Raw genomic sequence first — 16,490 nt, 5'->3', positions numbered from 1 at the left:
GTCTATTGAAAAAAGTAGGTGATAGAAAAAAAGAATCAAGCACAAAGTGTCCCTCAACTGTCAAAATTTATGCGTATTAAATACATCCAATATAATTCACTATTCAACTACATCCTTATCTTAAAAGCCTAAGCAAACTCTTGTTTATAATACAATAATGCATGTTTTAACTAATCAATACGAAAAAAAAATAATTAAACAAACCAACTAATCTATTGCAAGAATGTGCATAATCTCAGTCTGTGGAGTGTGTTTGGCTGCTGACAATTGGCAATGAATTTGATGCAGAATACCCATCCCAAGGTTGGTACTCTTCAATTCCAGAAAGTTCAATTTCCTCATGGTTTTGTTGTGCATTAAGCTTCTTATTCAATCCCATGATCCCTTCTAATTCTAATGTTACTTCTTTCATCGTTGGTCGTTTTCTTCCATTCATTTCTAAGCATCTAAATGCAAGATTTGCAACTGCAGTGATATGTTCTATCTCCCCTCCTTTTGTGATCCTTTTGTCAATTACGTCAAACAACATATTCTCCTCCATACACTGAACAAAATAGGAAGCTAAACTTTGTGATTCCCCAGATCTTGATGTAGAGGATATTGGTTTCTTACCAGTTAAAAGCTCACCAAGAACTACCCCAAAGCTGTACACATCACTTTTCTCTGTAAATTGACTAGTGTGAAAATATTCAGGGTCTAAGTATCCAAAAGTACCTTGAACCGTTGTGGTAAGGTGAGTAGCTTCAATTGAAATTATTCTTGATGCTCCAAAATCTGCTAATTTTGCCCTATACTTTTCATCTAATAGTATATTTGTTGATTTGACGTCTCTATGATAAATTGGTTGAGATGCAACCGAGTGCAAATAAAATAACGCTCCAGCAACTTCAGTGGCAATTCTCAAACGCATGTCCCATGTCATTGGAATGTCCTCATTTTGGTCATGCAGATACTCAAAAAGGTTACCATTTGGAATGAATTCATAAACTAGCAATGGAATTTCTGTCTCCAAACAACATCCCAATAATTTAACAACATTTCTATTGTTGATTTGTGAAAGAATAACAAACTCATTAATGAACTCTTCAATATTTCCTTCAACCTTAAACTTTTTCACTGCAACAATTTTACCATCCACCAACATGCCTTTGTAAACGGTGCCTTGGCCTCCCTTTCCGAGAATTCTATCCTTATTGAAATTGTCAGTGGCTTTCTTTAAATCCTTTAAAGTGAAGAGAGTAGTTCTGTCAACATTTACTTCTCCCGAAGACATTCTTTTTTGCAACAACAAACCACCATTTCTTTTGAAGAATTTTTCCTTGCGTTTCTTTATCATATTTCGTTTCATAACTTTGTACAAAAACAGTAGATCAATGAGGAAACCGATGGATCCGAGACTTGATGAAATTCCTACATATTTGTCATAATAAATCATGTGAGTGTATTAAAACCAACTCTCAAACAGATATTAAGGTAATCTATTAAGATAGATCTCAAAATTAATAAAATTAAATAGACATGATCTTGAATAGAACATTTTGATAATTGAGTATAATTCAAATAACTTATTCTATTTAATGGGATGCTATAGTTGTATAAGTACCAATTAAATGTAAATTCACCAAACTCTAGCTTAGCATCACCCAACTTCGATGTAATGCAATAAAATAATTATTATTCATTTGTGAAATTTGTACATACCTACAATAACCCACTTCTTCCATCGGTTATTCTTATGAAAGTAGTACTCTCCATCTGGAGCAGCAGAAACAAAGAACCAAGTTAGCTTATAGTTTAACACTCGTATATATTGAATTTTAAATGGGGCATGGAAGCAGATATAATTTATACCAAGACAATTTATTATTGATTTCTTAGAAAACTAAGTGTTTCTACATTGTTCTTGAGAATGATAAAACATAATATGACATATTTTAATATAAAAAGGAAGATATTGAAAAACCTGGGCAGCCTCCAGCAAGGTAGGGATTGCCATAGGATACTCCATCAAGGTAGGAGCATCTACATTGCCTACCAGTGTTTATGTTTCTTAAAGAAGTAACGTTGGAGTCATAACAATTTGGAGGTAGTTGAAATGTGGAATTAATTAACATATTATTCAAAATCTCCCACTCAAGCATTGCAGGAGCATATTCCTTATTTTTCAACTCATTCAATATCTCAATCTCATAATTACTCATATATGAGTTATCTAATGTTACCCAATAATCACTTGCAATCAAAGCATAAACACACCCATCACTACTCTGTTCGCTTAAACCTCTTATTGTTGCGTTAAACTCTAAAAGATGTGAAGGCAATGAGGTTTTACAACAATACCTTCCATTACAACCGTCGCTACCTATATTGAAATTATTGTCGTCGTCACAAATTGATACACAACCACCAACAGTTGTCCCATTTGACTGAAGAAAAGCAAGATTGTTACATCCCACAGCTAGAAACGTGTTTTCAGCCTGTGAAAATATGAAAGGACTGTCTCTAAGTGTAAGGATTTTATTACTGTTGCTACTATTTTTGTTTTTTTGACAATTGGAATGGTAAATTGGGCTCATAATCTCAAGGGTGCTCGAGTCTGTGTAAAAATATCTGACCTCAAGACTTAACGACTTCAGGTAAGGTTTCGGAATATGAGAAGAAGAAGAATGGTCTGATATGCATTCTATTTCAAACCATTTGTGTGCATAGCAATGAGGTTCATTCATTCCGAATGGGAAAGGAACTGAAACTGTTCCACATGTTGAATTACAACCATATTGTGCTATGCTTCCATCTTCTTGTGCTGAGGCTAATCTAGGAGATATTATTAAAACAATGATATGAAATATTGTGAATGGTAGAATCATTGTTTAGAGCTAAGATTTAATTGTGGATCTTAGCAGCACCTTATTTATGCTGTGTAAAGAAAAACACTAATACAACTGTTTAAGAAATTTCTCAGTATTTTCTTCAATGAAAAAAATAAAATTTGTTGAATTTTCTTCAAAAGAAAAGATACTATTGTTGAATTGTCTTTGCCGAAATGACCGTATATTATAAACAAGACAAACAACTGAAATAAAATTTAAGGTAAATATCTCAATCCACCTCATGATACTTTTAGGTATCTGACGCAATTAAGTTAGAGTCCCATGCTTCCGGAGATACATATCAGGAAGCATATTTTTTTTATTTAAAATTTGTGTTTTTTTTGAGCTATATCTACGGAAGTAGTTTAAAATGGTAAACGTGGGAAATTCAACTTAATTTAGTTCAGAAAACTCCCGTAGTTGTACATACGGAACGTCTCAAAAACTGAATATTTCGTAGATGTACCTACGGAACCTTCTGCTACATTGTAAACCAACTATAAATCACTACAAAACTTCAAATTTTTTTGTGCAGTAGAATAATACATCAAAATATAGTGCATCAAAATATGTCTACTCAATGTTATATAGTACATCAAAATAATACATCATATACATCATTCAAATAGTCAAATGTCATGCACATAATAAAAAAGAAAGTACATCAATGTAATCAAAATACATACATCAAAATAATTAGCACGGTCACTACTATGTGTGTCGGACAACATCTGCATCCCCCCATTACCTCTAGCGCCTCCTCTACGTCCACCATTTCCCTTGCCGGCACCTCTGCCTCTACCGTCTACTATCTCACTCGTCCTGGCGCAATGTCTGCGGTACACCAGTGCCCCATGTGCCACCTCCTCAACCAGAAGCTCTCTCGCTTCCTCCTTCGTCATCCTACTGTGACGGATGAGGGCACCCCTAATAGGTATATGCAATATACATGAGACATCGTCCAAATGTAATAGTGACTTCACCATGAGGTAGATGGAAGGAGGACGTCTCAGGGTGCCATCTCTCCGCAAATGCCATGAGCACCGCGTTGTGGATCACGGTGTACCATATCTCACAAAGATCCTTCAGGCTAGAGGCTGTGAGGACATCCTGGAACCACACCTCTTGTGGCTGCTCCAAAGCTAATATCTTCCTCCCATGGTTATAAAATTTCTGGGGCTGCTTCTCCATCCCAGACATGTCTGGCGGTATAGTCGGCGTAACCTGTCAGCAGCGACAAATTGGAGGGACCCCCTCGGGTAACCCTCATCAGCATCCTCACGCAATGGATCAACACCCTCTAGAGGTGGCACATAAGGATCATCACCGGCTAGAGGTGGAACTGGAGAAGCGAGACCCTCTAGAGGTGACACATACATATCCCGACGAGGTCCGCGGGAGGATGGCGCCTGTGATGTACCCTCACCATCATCCTGACGCCTCCGGGATGAAGTAGTAGAAGTGGATGACGCATGTGCACTAGGCTGAAGAGCAGGCTGTGGCGTAGCCTCAACCGTGACCTCTGTTGGAACAGAGGTGTCGGCTCCCTCTAGCACCATCTAGCTCCGTGCAAGTCGCACAGATGCATGCTATGCAACCCTCCCATGTATGATTCGGCCGGTCCCATCAACCATAATGTCTGTAAGGTATAAGAAATAAATTTGAATTATCCACAATTAAGTTAAAAAAAATACAAATTTTAACTCCATAGATGTACATGTGGAAAGCTTCTGTAGATACAGTTACAAAAGCACCCAATATTTATAACAATTGGGTTTGTTCCAGAGCTGCATCTACGGAACTACCCTAACATTTACTTTCCGTAGATGCACCTACAGAACGTTTTGCAACTTCCAAAACACAACAATGACATATAAAACTATGCAAATCTAAACTATGTTTCTAACACTATCTAATGATTTATATATCTAAAAGTGTATTCTAACTCTATCATAGAAAATACTCGAAAATAACTCGGAAACTCGAAACTTACCAATTAAATTGAACTTCAAACGAGCTGGAGTATTTTGATCGTTGATGTTGATGTTCCCTGTCGATCTCGAGAGAAAAAAAAACAACTTTGGTGGAAGAAAGATTTTTAAGGTTGAGAGAGTTTGGTGTTGGTGAAAAGAAAAGATTTGAGAACGAGGGAGGAGAAGAGTCTGGCGCGAGTTTAACATCAAATTATTTCGGAGATACATAACATGAATATTTCCGTAGATGCACCTACGGAACAAACCGACGTTAAGTAAAAAAAGGTGCGCCGAGAGATACATCTAAAAAACAATGAAATATTTTTAAAAATGCACATGGTGCCTAAGAAGTCCAAGAGATAAGATAAGAAAATTCTCAATTTAAATTGTTAATTAATTGTGGTTGTTACCTTCAACTCACATTCACTTTGACTAGAGTTTTAAGTTCAAAATTTTGCAATTGAATGAGCTTCTTTAATCTAAATTATATTATATTTTTTCGAAGTTGATTATACTTTTCTTTTTTAAAAAAGTTGATTATATTTTTTAAAGATGATCAAAAATTTATTTTCTGTCCCGTGGTTTGAGTTATTCAATTGCCTACCAAATTGGCTTCTTTTTTGTTTATTAGAAGTAGAACAAAATTAATAGTAAGTTGCTTATCACGGTGGACCTCCACTATCTATAATTTCTGACTATTGACTTGTATGCAAGACTTAATCATTTCATTAAATTAATTAGAATGTAGAAGATTCAGAAACTTATTTGGATTCTTTACATAAATTTAATTTTGAGTAAATTTTTGAAAAATATATTAAAGATTAAAAAAAAAAAAATTTCACACATATCTTGGAATTCTATTCTATTTTCACATCTGCTTAGAAGAAAATAAAAAACAATTTTAACTTTTTATAATAAGAGATTTCTTTTTTAGAAAATTTAGTATCCCAATTCAACAAGAGAGCAATTCCACCACCTTTAGCAGATTTTCTAATTAAAAGAAGAGCAACATAATTTATAAATATAAAATTCAATTGATATGTGTTAATTGAGTTAAATAAATATAAATTATTGATTTAAAATTTAATTTTTAATAATAATATTTATTTAAATTTATTTATTAATGTTAATAAACTATTAAATATTTATAAATTAATAATTTTACTTTAAAATATAAAAAACATTGGTAACTGAATGTATTTTTTTTTATAAATACAAATCGATATTACATGATTTACAATATTTACGCCCATTGCGGAAACTATTTACCCTAGACTTTATTGATTTTTGGTATTTACTTTTTCCTAATGAAATACAATAGAATACTTTATGGTTACTCATTCCATGTGGTTCCGGTCCATGGTGAAAAGTTACATGGTTACTCATTCCATGTGGTTCCGGTCCATGGTGAAAAGTTACAACTATCCCTAATTTTAGACGCATCATTTTTTTCTACGCTCCTCAGAGTAAATTAATGAGTTATTCTTATTTTGTCAAAATTTAATACGGAAATGTATCTTCGTATGCATATGAGGTTAATCTTGAGATGCATTTTTATAAACACCCATTTGTTCTTTTACTGCAAACAATTTCCAAACTTTATTTGAGGAAGTTTCATCAAATTCACTCACTCTATTCTATCTCATTTGCTGCAAAGTTACTCACTCCTTACAAGCTTCTCACCCACAACCTTGATTTGGTATGTTTTTCATTTCATTTTGTGTGTGTGTGTTTTTTGAATGATGATTTAGGTAACATAGGTTATTTAAGTTGCTTTAGATAGTAGTGCAATCGAAATAGGTAGTTGATATGGACATGCATGTGATTTAGTTGGAGGTTAGGGAAGCAATGGGGTTTCCGCAACACATCTATCAACCCATAAGAAAATCAAAAGCTTAAGTATTTCCAGTCTCATAATACCAACTATGTCTCTCTTGACGTGGGGAAACAAGCACCGAGGGACAAAGGAAAACATCCAATCATTTGTAAGTTTTTTCATTATGGATATCATTCTATTGTATTATACTTGCATATTAATCTTATACGGTTAAGTGCTTGCACCTTAGAACCGGCGCTCTGATGCCAATTGAAGGATAGAAAAACACTTAGAAAGGGGGGGTTTGAATAAGTGTAGTCTTAAAAACTTGAACGATAAAAATAAATTGCACAGTTATTTTTATCCTGGTTCGTTGTTAACTAAACTACTCCAGTCCACCCCCACGGAGTGATTTACCTCACCTGAGGATTTAATCCACTAATCGCAACAGATTACAATGGTTTTCCACTTAGTCCGCGACTAAGTCTTCTAGAGTATCCTGATCACAACCTGATCACTCCAGGAACAAATGTTTAGGCACAAGCTAAGACTTTCTTAGAGTATCCTGACCACCACGTGATCACTCTAATTACAACTGCTTAGACACAAGCTAAGACTTCCTAGAGTATTCTGATCAACACTTGATCACTCTAGTTACTTACAAATTAATGTAATCAATTCTAAGAGTATTACAAATGCTTCTGAAAAGCTATAATCACAACAGTGATATTTCTCTTAACGTTTAAGCTTAATCTCACTAATATATTACAACAGCAATGTAGTGAGCTTTGATGAAGATGAAGTTTCTGAGCTTTGAATTTGAACAGCGTTTCAGCAAGTTAATATTCACAGAATTTGGTTCAGAGTTGTTAACCTTGCTTCTCATCAGAACTTCATATTTATAGGCGTTTGAGAAGATGACCGTTAAGCGCATTTAATGCTTTGCGTATTCCGTACAGCTTTGCATTTAATGTTTCACGCTTTTGTCAACTACCTCGAGCCTTGTTCACGCTGTGTCTACTGACGTTGCCTTTAATAGCTTCCAACGTTCCTTTTGTCAGTCAGCGTAGCCTGCCACTTGTACTTTCTTCTGATCTGATGTTTGTGAATATAATATTTGAATATCATCAGAGTCAAACAGCTTGGTGCAAAGCATCTTCTTGTCTTCTGACCTTGAAGTGCTTCTGAGCGTGATACCATGAGAACTTCAGTGCTTCTGCTTCTGATCTCAAGTTCTTCTGATGCTTCTATAGACCCATGTTCTGATTCTGCCTTGACCATCTTCTGATGTCTTGCCAGACCATGTTCTGATGTTGCATGCTGAACCTTCTGAGACAAAGCTTCTGAGCGCTGATTTGTGCATACTCTTTATATATTTCCTGAAATGGAAATTGCAATGTATTAGAGTACCACATTATCTCACACAAAATTCATATCCTTGTTATCATCAAAACTAAGAATATTGATCAGAACAAATCTTGTTCTAACAATCTCCCCCTTTTTGATGATGACAAAAACATATATAAATGATATGAATTTGCGATCAGAAAGAGCAGACGGCTAAAGACAAATTACACAGCTATAGCATAAGCATGTGAATATGTCTCCCCCTGAGATTAACAATCTCCCCCTGAGATGAATAATCTCCCCCTGAAATAAATACTCGAAGAACTTTAATAATAAAAGACTTCCCTGATTATTTCGGTAGAGACGATCACATAAGCTTCTGTCTTCTGATAATTCATAGCTTCCGACTTCTGCTTCCATTGGACAACTTCAGAACTTGAATTTCTTTAGATCCCTAGAACACTCACAGCTTCTGATTCCTGCTTCCATTTAGGACAGCTTCAGAACTTGAATTTCTTTGATCTTCAGAACATTCACGGCTTCTGATTCCTGCTTCCATTTAGGACAGCTTCAGAACTTGAATTTCTTTGATCTTCAGAACATTCACAGCTTCTGATTCATGCTTCCATTTAGGACAGCTTCAGAACTTGAGTTTTCTGGATCTTTAGAACATTCACAGCTTCTGATTTCTGCTTCCCTCGGATAGCTTCAGAGCTTTGAATTTCTTCTTACATCACTTCATGCTAGATTGTATCAGAACATTGTTGAATGTACCAGAGCATCATCAGAGCATCTCTACATCCTGAAATGTTACAGAACAAAACTAAACGACAAAAGTCAGCATGAATGAGTTAGAACATAAAATGTGTATCAGAACACAAAATATGTATCAGAGCCATATAAGCCATATAGAATATATCAGATCCAATAGACAATGTATCAGAGCAAATAGACAATGATTTGGATCATATTCTATTATCAGAATTTCTGATCATTCTTCCTTCTTGCTTCTGATTCTGAAGCTTCCTAGCACTCAGCTTGCTTCAAGAATCCAAGAGCTATTTCTGATCATTCTGTTGCTTCTTATGTTGATTTTGAATCTTTGATTCCTGCAACAACACAACTTAGAAACATATGAAGCTTGCAGCTTCTGTTAGTAATGTGGGGGCTTCCTTCCCTGCAACTGCTAATATAAATCAAATCATTTATCACTATTTCTCCCCTTTTTGTCATAACATCAAAAAGAATGTAAAAGATTCAGATGTAAGCACAGGACAAATGGAAAGAGAAACAAATAGTCATTGATAAAACAAGCAGAAGTACAAGAGTTATGCAGAATAAGCTTTTCATTGATTAACCAAACAGAGTTACAGAAGATGTATGCTGATACACAAGTGCAACAAGCAAAGAAAACTACAAGGACACAAAGACTACAACCCTAGCCTAGTCCTAATCTAAGCCAGTATATCATGAATCCCAGCGTTGTTCTTGCCCTTGCTTGGTCATCAAATCTTGAAACTTTGCATGCCTGAGCAGCTCCCAGAGAAAGAAGTAAATGAATACAAAGGAGGAACTGAGAACAGTTCACCAGGAGAGAGCGTATTCTCATATGGGCTTTCCCTTAACATAGAAGTTAAGTCCTTATGGAACCTAACTTCATCCAATATCTCAAGAAAGTCTTCTTTCTTTGGACAAATGTTGATAACAACATCAAAGAAGAGATCTGACTTGAGAAAAACTTGGAATGCCATCCCGAGATATGTTTCTCATCCTGTAGCCTATTAACCCTTCCATCCGTTCTATTCAAATAGATCAGCCACTGTTGAGACTTAGTTTCTTCAACTGGTTTAAAGTTTTGATGAAGAGAACTAGGCGAAGGATTCATGATGAACGCTAGATCGATGAAGAATGAACTAGGGTTTATGCAAAAGATATTCATAGAAAAGTGAGAGAAAGAGAGAGAGAGAGAGCTCATAGATTGATTGAAGAATGCAAAGAAATGGAGAATTAAATAGAGGGAATGTGGGAAAGGAAACGTTCTAGGGAAGGGAAACGTTTGACGGATATAAAAACGAAAAAGAAAATAAAGAAAATGATCAATGGAATTTAATGTTACGTGACAAGAGGAGAGAGAGACTATGACAAATGACGAGATTTGCACAGTTACCTAAGTAGACGTCCCCTCAACTGCACGCACGCTTGTCCAGAAATAGTGAACACGTGTTTACCATCTGGATAGCCAGTTACAACTGTTTTGCTTTTAAAGAGATTCTGAATCAACTTAGACAATGAAACGTTAGTAATAACTGAATCACAATTTCTAATTGATTTCAATCATAACTTCTTATAAAAAAATCCAATTTCATTTCAGAAGATACTCATACATAAGATCTTCTCATCTTCTCATTCTGGGCATAAATCCATACTGATATTCTTCAGAATGAACTTAAACCTATCTTCAGCAAGGGGTTTTGTAAAGATATCAGCCCATTGATGGTCTGTATCCACAAAGTTTAAAGATATAACACCCTTCTGAACATAGTCCCTTATGAAATGATGTTTAATCTCAATATGTTTAGCTTTTGAATGTAAAATAGGATTCTTAGATAAACATATAGCAGAAGTATTATCACAGAAAATATGAATGTTACTCTCATATATCTGATAATCTTCCAGCTGACTTCTCATCCAGAGCATTTGTGTGCTACAACCAGCAGCAGCAACATATTCTGCTTCTGTTGTTGAGAGGGCAATAGTAGCTTGCTTCTTGCTGTACCATGAGATCAGATGACTTCCAAGAAATTGACAACTTCCAGAAGTGCTCTTTCTTTCTATTCTATCTCCAGCATAGTCAGCATCACAGAATCCTACTAAGTTGTAATCTTTAGATCTTCTGTAAACTAAACCAACATTAGTAGTACCTTTCAGATACCTTAGAATTCTCTTAACCGCTGTTAAATGAGATTCTCTTGGATCTGATTTGAATCGAGCACACAAACAAACACTAAAGAGAATGTCAGGTCTAGAAGCAGTTAGATATAGAAGAGATCCAATCATACCTCTGTACAACTTCTGATCTACCTTCTTACTTACCTCATCCTTACCCAGTACACAAGTTGGATGCATAGGAGTTTTGGCTTCTTTGCTTTCAGAAAGATTAAACTTCTTCCGAAGTTCTTTCACATACTTCGTTTGATGAACATAGGTTCCATCAGAAGTTTGGTTGATTTGAATCCCAAGGAAATACTTGAGTTCTCCCATCATGCTCATTTCAAATTCAGCCTGCATAGACTCAGCAAACTCCTTTCCAAGTGTAGCATTAGATGTTCCAAAGATAATATCATCAACATATATTTGACAAATTAAAATATCCTTTTTAAATGTTTTACAAAAGAGAGTAGTGTCCACTTTTCCTCTAGTGAAATCATTTTCCAGAAGGAAAGAACTCAAACGTTCATACCAAGCTCTGGGAGCTTGTTTCAATCCGTATAATGATTTCTTTAATTTGAAAACATGATTTGGAGACATGGAGTCTTCAAAACCAGGAGGTTGGTGAACATAAACTTCTTCATCTATATAACCATTTAAGAAGGCACTCTTGACATCCATCTGATAAAGAGTGATGTTATGTTGAGTGGCAAAAGAAATTAATAGACGAATAGATTCTAACCTGGCCACTGGTGCAAAGGTTTCTGTATAATCAATCCCTTCTTGCTGACTATAACCCTGAGCAACCAGTCTGGCTTTGTTTCTTACCACTTCACCTTTCTCACTTAGCTTGTTCCTGAAAACCCACTTAGTACCGATGATGTTAAATCCTTTTGGTCTAGGAACCAAGTCCCATACATCATTCCTTGTAAACTGATTTAGTTCTTCTTGCATGGCAATTATCCAGTTTGGATCTTCTAGAGCTTGATCAACATAAGTTGGCTCGATCAAAGAAACAAGACCTAATTGACATTCTGCATTGTTCTTAAGGAATGCCCTTGTTCTGATGGGATCATCTTTCTTTCCAAGGATCACATCTTCTGAATGAGCTGAGGCAAGTCTAGGTGATCTTCTGATAGTTGGTTCTTCAGAAATCCTAAGATTCTCTAAAGATGCAGCAACTTGATCTTCTGATCCATTGCTTCTGAGACTGCCAGCTTCTGCAGCTTTGCTTCTTGATTCTTCAACTTCTGATATATCAATATCAAAATCTGCAAAATTCTCAAACTGCTTTGGTTTTTCAAGACCAAGCTTATCATCAAACCTAATATTGATTGATTCTTCTACAATCAATGTTTCAGTATTGTATACTCTGTAGCCTTTAGAGCGTTCAGAATATCCAAGAAGGAAGCATTTTTGTGCTTTGGAATCAAACTTACCAAGATGATCTTTAGTATTCAGAATAAAACATACACATCCAAAAGGATGGAAATATGAAATGTTGGGCTTTCTGTTCTTCCACAATTCATAAGGAGTCTTATTTAGAATAGGTCTTATAGAGATTCTATTCTGAATATAACATGCAGTGTTTATTGCTTCTGCCCAGAAATGCTTAGCCATATTGGTTTCATTGATCATGGTTCTGGCCATTTCTTGTAGAGTCCTATTCTTTCGTTCTACAACTCCATTTTGCTGTGGAGTTCTAGGACAAGAGAAATCATGGGCAATACCATTTTCTTTGAAGAACTCCTCAAAGAATCTGTTCTCAAATTCGCCACCATGATCACTTCTGACCTTTATGATTTTACACTCTTTCTCAGATTGAATCTGAGTGCAGAATTCAAAGAACACTGAATGAGACTCATCCTTGTGTTTCAAGAACTTTACCCAAGTCCGGCGGCGATAATCATCAACGATGACTAATCCATATTTCTTCCCTCTGATAGATGCTGTTTTGACTGGGCCAAACAGATCAATGTGCAAGAGTTCTAACGGCCTTGAGGTAGAAACAACATTCTTAGACTTGAATGCAGGTCTGGAGAACTTGCCCTTCTGACATGCTTCACAAAGAGCATCTGATTTGTATTTCAGATTTGGGAGTCCTCTGACTAGATTTAGTTTGTTAATCTGAGAAATCTTTCTCAAACTAGCATGTCCTAATCTTCTGTGCCAGACCCATTGCTCTTCAGAAACAGACATAAGACAAGTCACCTTCTGCTTCTCAAGATCAGAAAGATCAATCTTATAAATGTTGTTCTTCCTCTTGCCTGTAAATAGGATTGAGCCATCCTTCTGACTTACAGCCTTGCAAGACTTTTGATTGAAGATTATATCATAACCATTGTCACTTAATTGACTTATGGACAATAAGTTATGCGTTAATCCTTCTACAAGAAGTACATTAGTTATGGAAGGAGAGTTACCAAGACTTATGGTTCCAGAGCCAATGATTTTGCCCTTCTGATCTCCTCCAAACTTGACTTCTCCACCTGGTTTAAGCACCAGGTCTTAGAATGTAGACCTTCTTCCCGTCATGTGTCGCGAGCACCCAGAGTCCAGGTACCATGACATTTTACTTTCTGTCCTCTTTGCCGCCAAGGATATCTGCAACAGAAATTATCTTCTCCTTAGGTACCCACAATTTCTTGGGTCCTTTCTTGTTAGTTCTCCTCAAGTTCTGATTGAACTTGGGTTTAGCAAAATATTTAGCAGGAGGAACAATATGATACTTCTTATTCTTAGTTCCATGATATTTCTTAGGTTGTGTCACATGCTTCTTGGTGTGTGTTATGTGAAAACTTTGTGCATGTGATGTGTGATTAATATCATGGGAGTGGCCAAATTTAAATTGGTTATACAGAGGCTTGTATGATATTTTCATATCATCCACAGTTTCAAGCTTGTATGGGATTTCACCCTCATAACCAATGCCAACTCTCTTGTTCCCAGACACAGCATATATCATAGAAGCTAGCTGACTTCTGCCAATACTTCTAGATAAGAACTTCCTGAAACATAAATCATATTCTTTCAGAATATGATTCAGATTGGGAGTGAATTTTTCTGAATCAGAAGGAGATCCAACATTATTGGATAATTTTAAAACTTTTTCTTTTAATTCAGAATTTTCCAACTCAAGCTTCTTAGTTTCAAATTCAAATTGCTTTTTCAGCTTTTTGTATTTGATACTAAGATGAGCTTTTAATTCAAGAAGCTCTGTTAGACTGGAAACTAACTCTTCTCTAGATAGTTCAGAAAATACCTCTTCAGAATCCGATTCTGATGTAGATTCTGATCCATCATCTTCTGTAGCCATCAGCGCAAAGTTGGCTTGCTCTCCTTCAGAGTCTGATTCTGATTCTGATTCAGAATCATCCCATGTTGCCATAAGACCTTTCTTCTTATGAAACTTCTTCTTGGGATTCTCCTTCTGAAGTTTCGGACACTCATTCTTGTAATGTCCAGGCTCATTGCCTCATAGCAGACAACCTTCTTCTTGTCAGATCTTCTGTCACTAGAAGATTCTCCACGTTCAAATCTCTTTGAACTTGTGAAGCCTCTGAACTTCCTTTGCTTGCTCTTCTAGAGTTGGTTCACCCTTCTGGAGATCATGGATAGTTCATCTTCTTCTTCTTCAGATTCTGATTCTTCAGGATCTTCTTCTCTAACCTGAAAAGCGTTAGTGCATTTTTTAATATTAGATTTTAATGCAATAGACTTACCTTTCTTCTGAGGCTCGTTTGCGTCTAGCTCAATTTCATGGCTTCTCAAGGCACTGATAAGCTCTTCCAAAGAAACTTCATTCAGATTCTTGGCAATCTTGAATGCTGTTACCATTGGACCCCATCTTCTGGGTAAGCTTCTGATAATCTTCTTTACATGATCAGCCTTGGTGTAGCCTTTATCCAGAACTCTCAATCCAGCAGTTAGAGTTTGAAATCTTGAGAACATCTTCTCAATATCTTCATCATCCTCCATCTTGAAGGCTTCATATTTCTGGATTAGAGCAAGAGCTTTGGTCTCCTTGACTTGAGCATTTCCTTCATGAGTCATCTTCAAGGACTCATATATGTCATGAGCCGTTTCCCTGTTAGATATCTTCTCATACTCAGCATGAGAGATAGCATTCAGCAAAACAGTCCTGCATTTGTGATGATTCTTGAAATCTTTCTTTTGATCATCATTCATTTCGCTTCTCGTGAGCCTTACACCAGTAGCTTTAACAGGATGTTTGTAACCATCCAACAGAAGATCCCATAGATCAGCATCCAGACCAAGAAAGTAACTTTCCAGTTTATCTTTCCAATATTCAAAGTTTTCACCATCGAATATTGGTGGTCTAGTATAACCATTGTTACCATTGTATTGCTCAGCAGAGCCAGATGTAGATGCAGTTGGATTTGATTGAGATTCACCAGCCATCTTTTACTGAAGCGTTTTTCTCTTCCTGAATCTTTTCTAAACACGGTTAAGTGCTTGCACCTTAGAACCGGCGCTCTGATGCCAATTGAAGGATAGAAAAACACTTAGAAAGGGGGGGTTTGAATAAGTGTAGTCTTAAAAACTTGAACGATAAAAATAAATTGCACAGTTATTTTTATCCTGGTTCGTTGTTAACTAAACTACTCCAGTCCACCCCCACGGAGTGATTTACCTCACCTGAGGATTTAATCCACTAATCGCAACAGATTACAATGGTTTTCCACTTAGTCCGCGACTAAGTCTTCTAGAGTATCCTGATCACAACCTGATCACTCCAGGAACAAATGTTTAGGCACAAGCTAAGACTTTCTTAGAGTATCCTGACCACCACGTGATCACTCTAATTACAACTGCTTAGACACAAGCTAAGACTTCCTAGAGTATTCTGATCAACACTTGATCACTCTAGTTACTTACAAATTAATGTAATCAATTCTAAGAGTATTACAAATGCTTCTGAAAAGCTATAATCACAACAGTGATATTTCTCTTAACGTTTAAGCTTAATCTCACTAATATATTACAACAGCAATGTAGTGAGCTTTGATGAAGATGAAGTTTCTGAGCTTTGAATTTGAACAGCGTTTCAGCAAGTTAATATTCACAGAATTTGGTTCAGAGTTGTTAACCTTGCTTCTCATCAGAACTTCATATTTATAGGCGTTTGAGAAGATGACCGTTAAGCGCATTTAATGCTTTGCGTATTCCGTACAGCTTTGCATTTAATGTTTCACGCTTTTGTCAACTACCTCGAGCCTTGTTCACGCTGTGTCTACTGACGTTGCCTTTAATAGCTTCCAACGTTCCTTTTGTCAGTCAGCGTAGCCTGCCACTTGTACTTTCTTCTGATCTGATGTTTGTGAATATAATATTTGAATATCATCAGAGTCAAACAGCTTGGTGCAAAGCATCTTCTTGTCTTCTGACCTTGAAGTGCTTCTGAGCGTGATACCATGAGAACTTCAGTGCTTCTGCTTCTGATCTCAAGTTCTTCTGATGCTTCCATAGACCCATGTTCTGATTCTGCCTTGACCATCTTCTGATGTCTTGCCAGACCATGTTCTGATGTTGCAT

At 36.2% G+C, this 16,490-nt stretch overlaps 1 pseudogene; it reads right to left on the bottom strand.

Moving 5' to 3' along the window:
• Positions 1-34: 34 nt before the first annotated feature.
• LOC131595332 (putative wall-associated receptor kinase-like 16) lies at positions 35-2,904 on the bottom strand (annotated as a pseudogene).
• Positions 2,905-16,490: the final 13,586 nt, after the last annotated feature.

The sequence above is a fragment of the Vicia villosa genome, linkage group LG4 (assembly GCF_029867415.1).
Source record: "Vicia villosa cultivar HV-30 ecotype Madison, WI linkage group LG4, Vvil1.0, whole genome shotgun sequence".
Classification (NCBI taxonomy): domain Eukaryota; kingdom Viridiplantae; phylum Streptophyta; class Magnoliopsida; order Fabales; family Fabaceae; genus Vicia; species Vicia villosa.
This window is presented reverse-complemented; position numbering and strand designations above follow the sequence as displayed.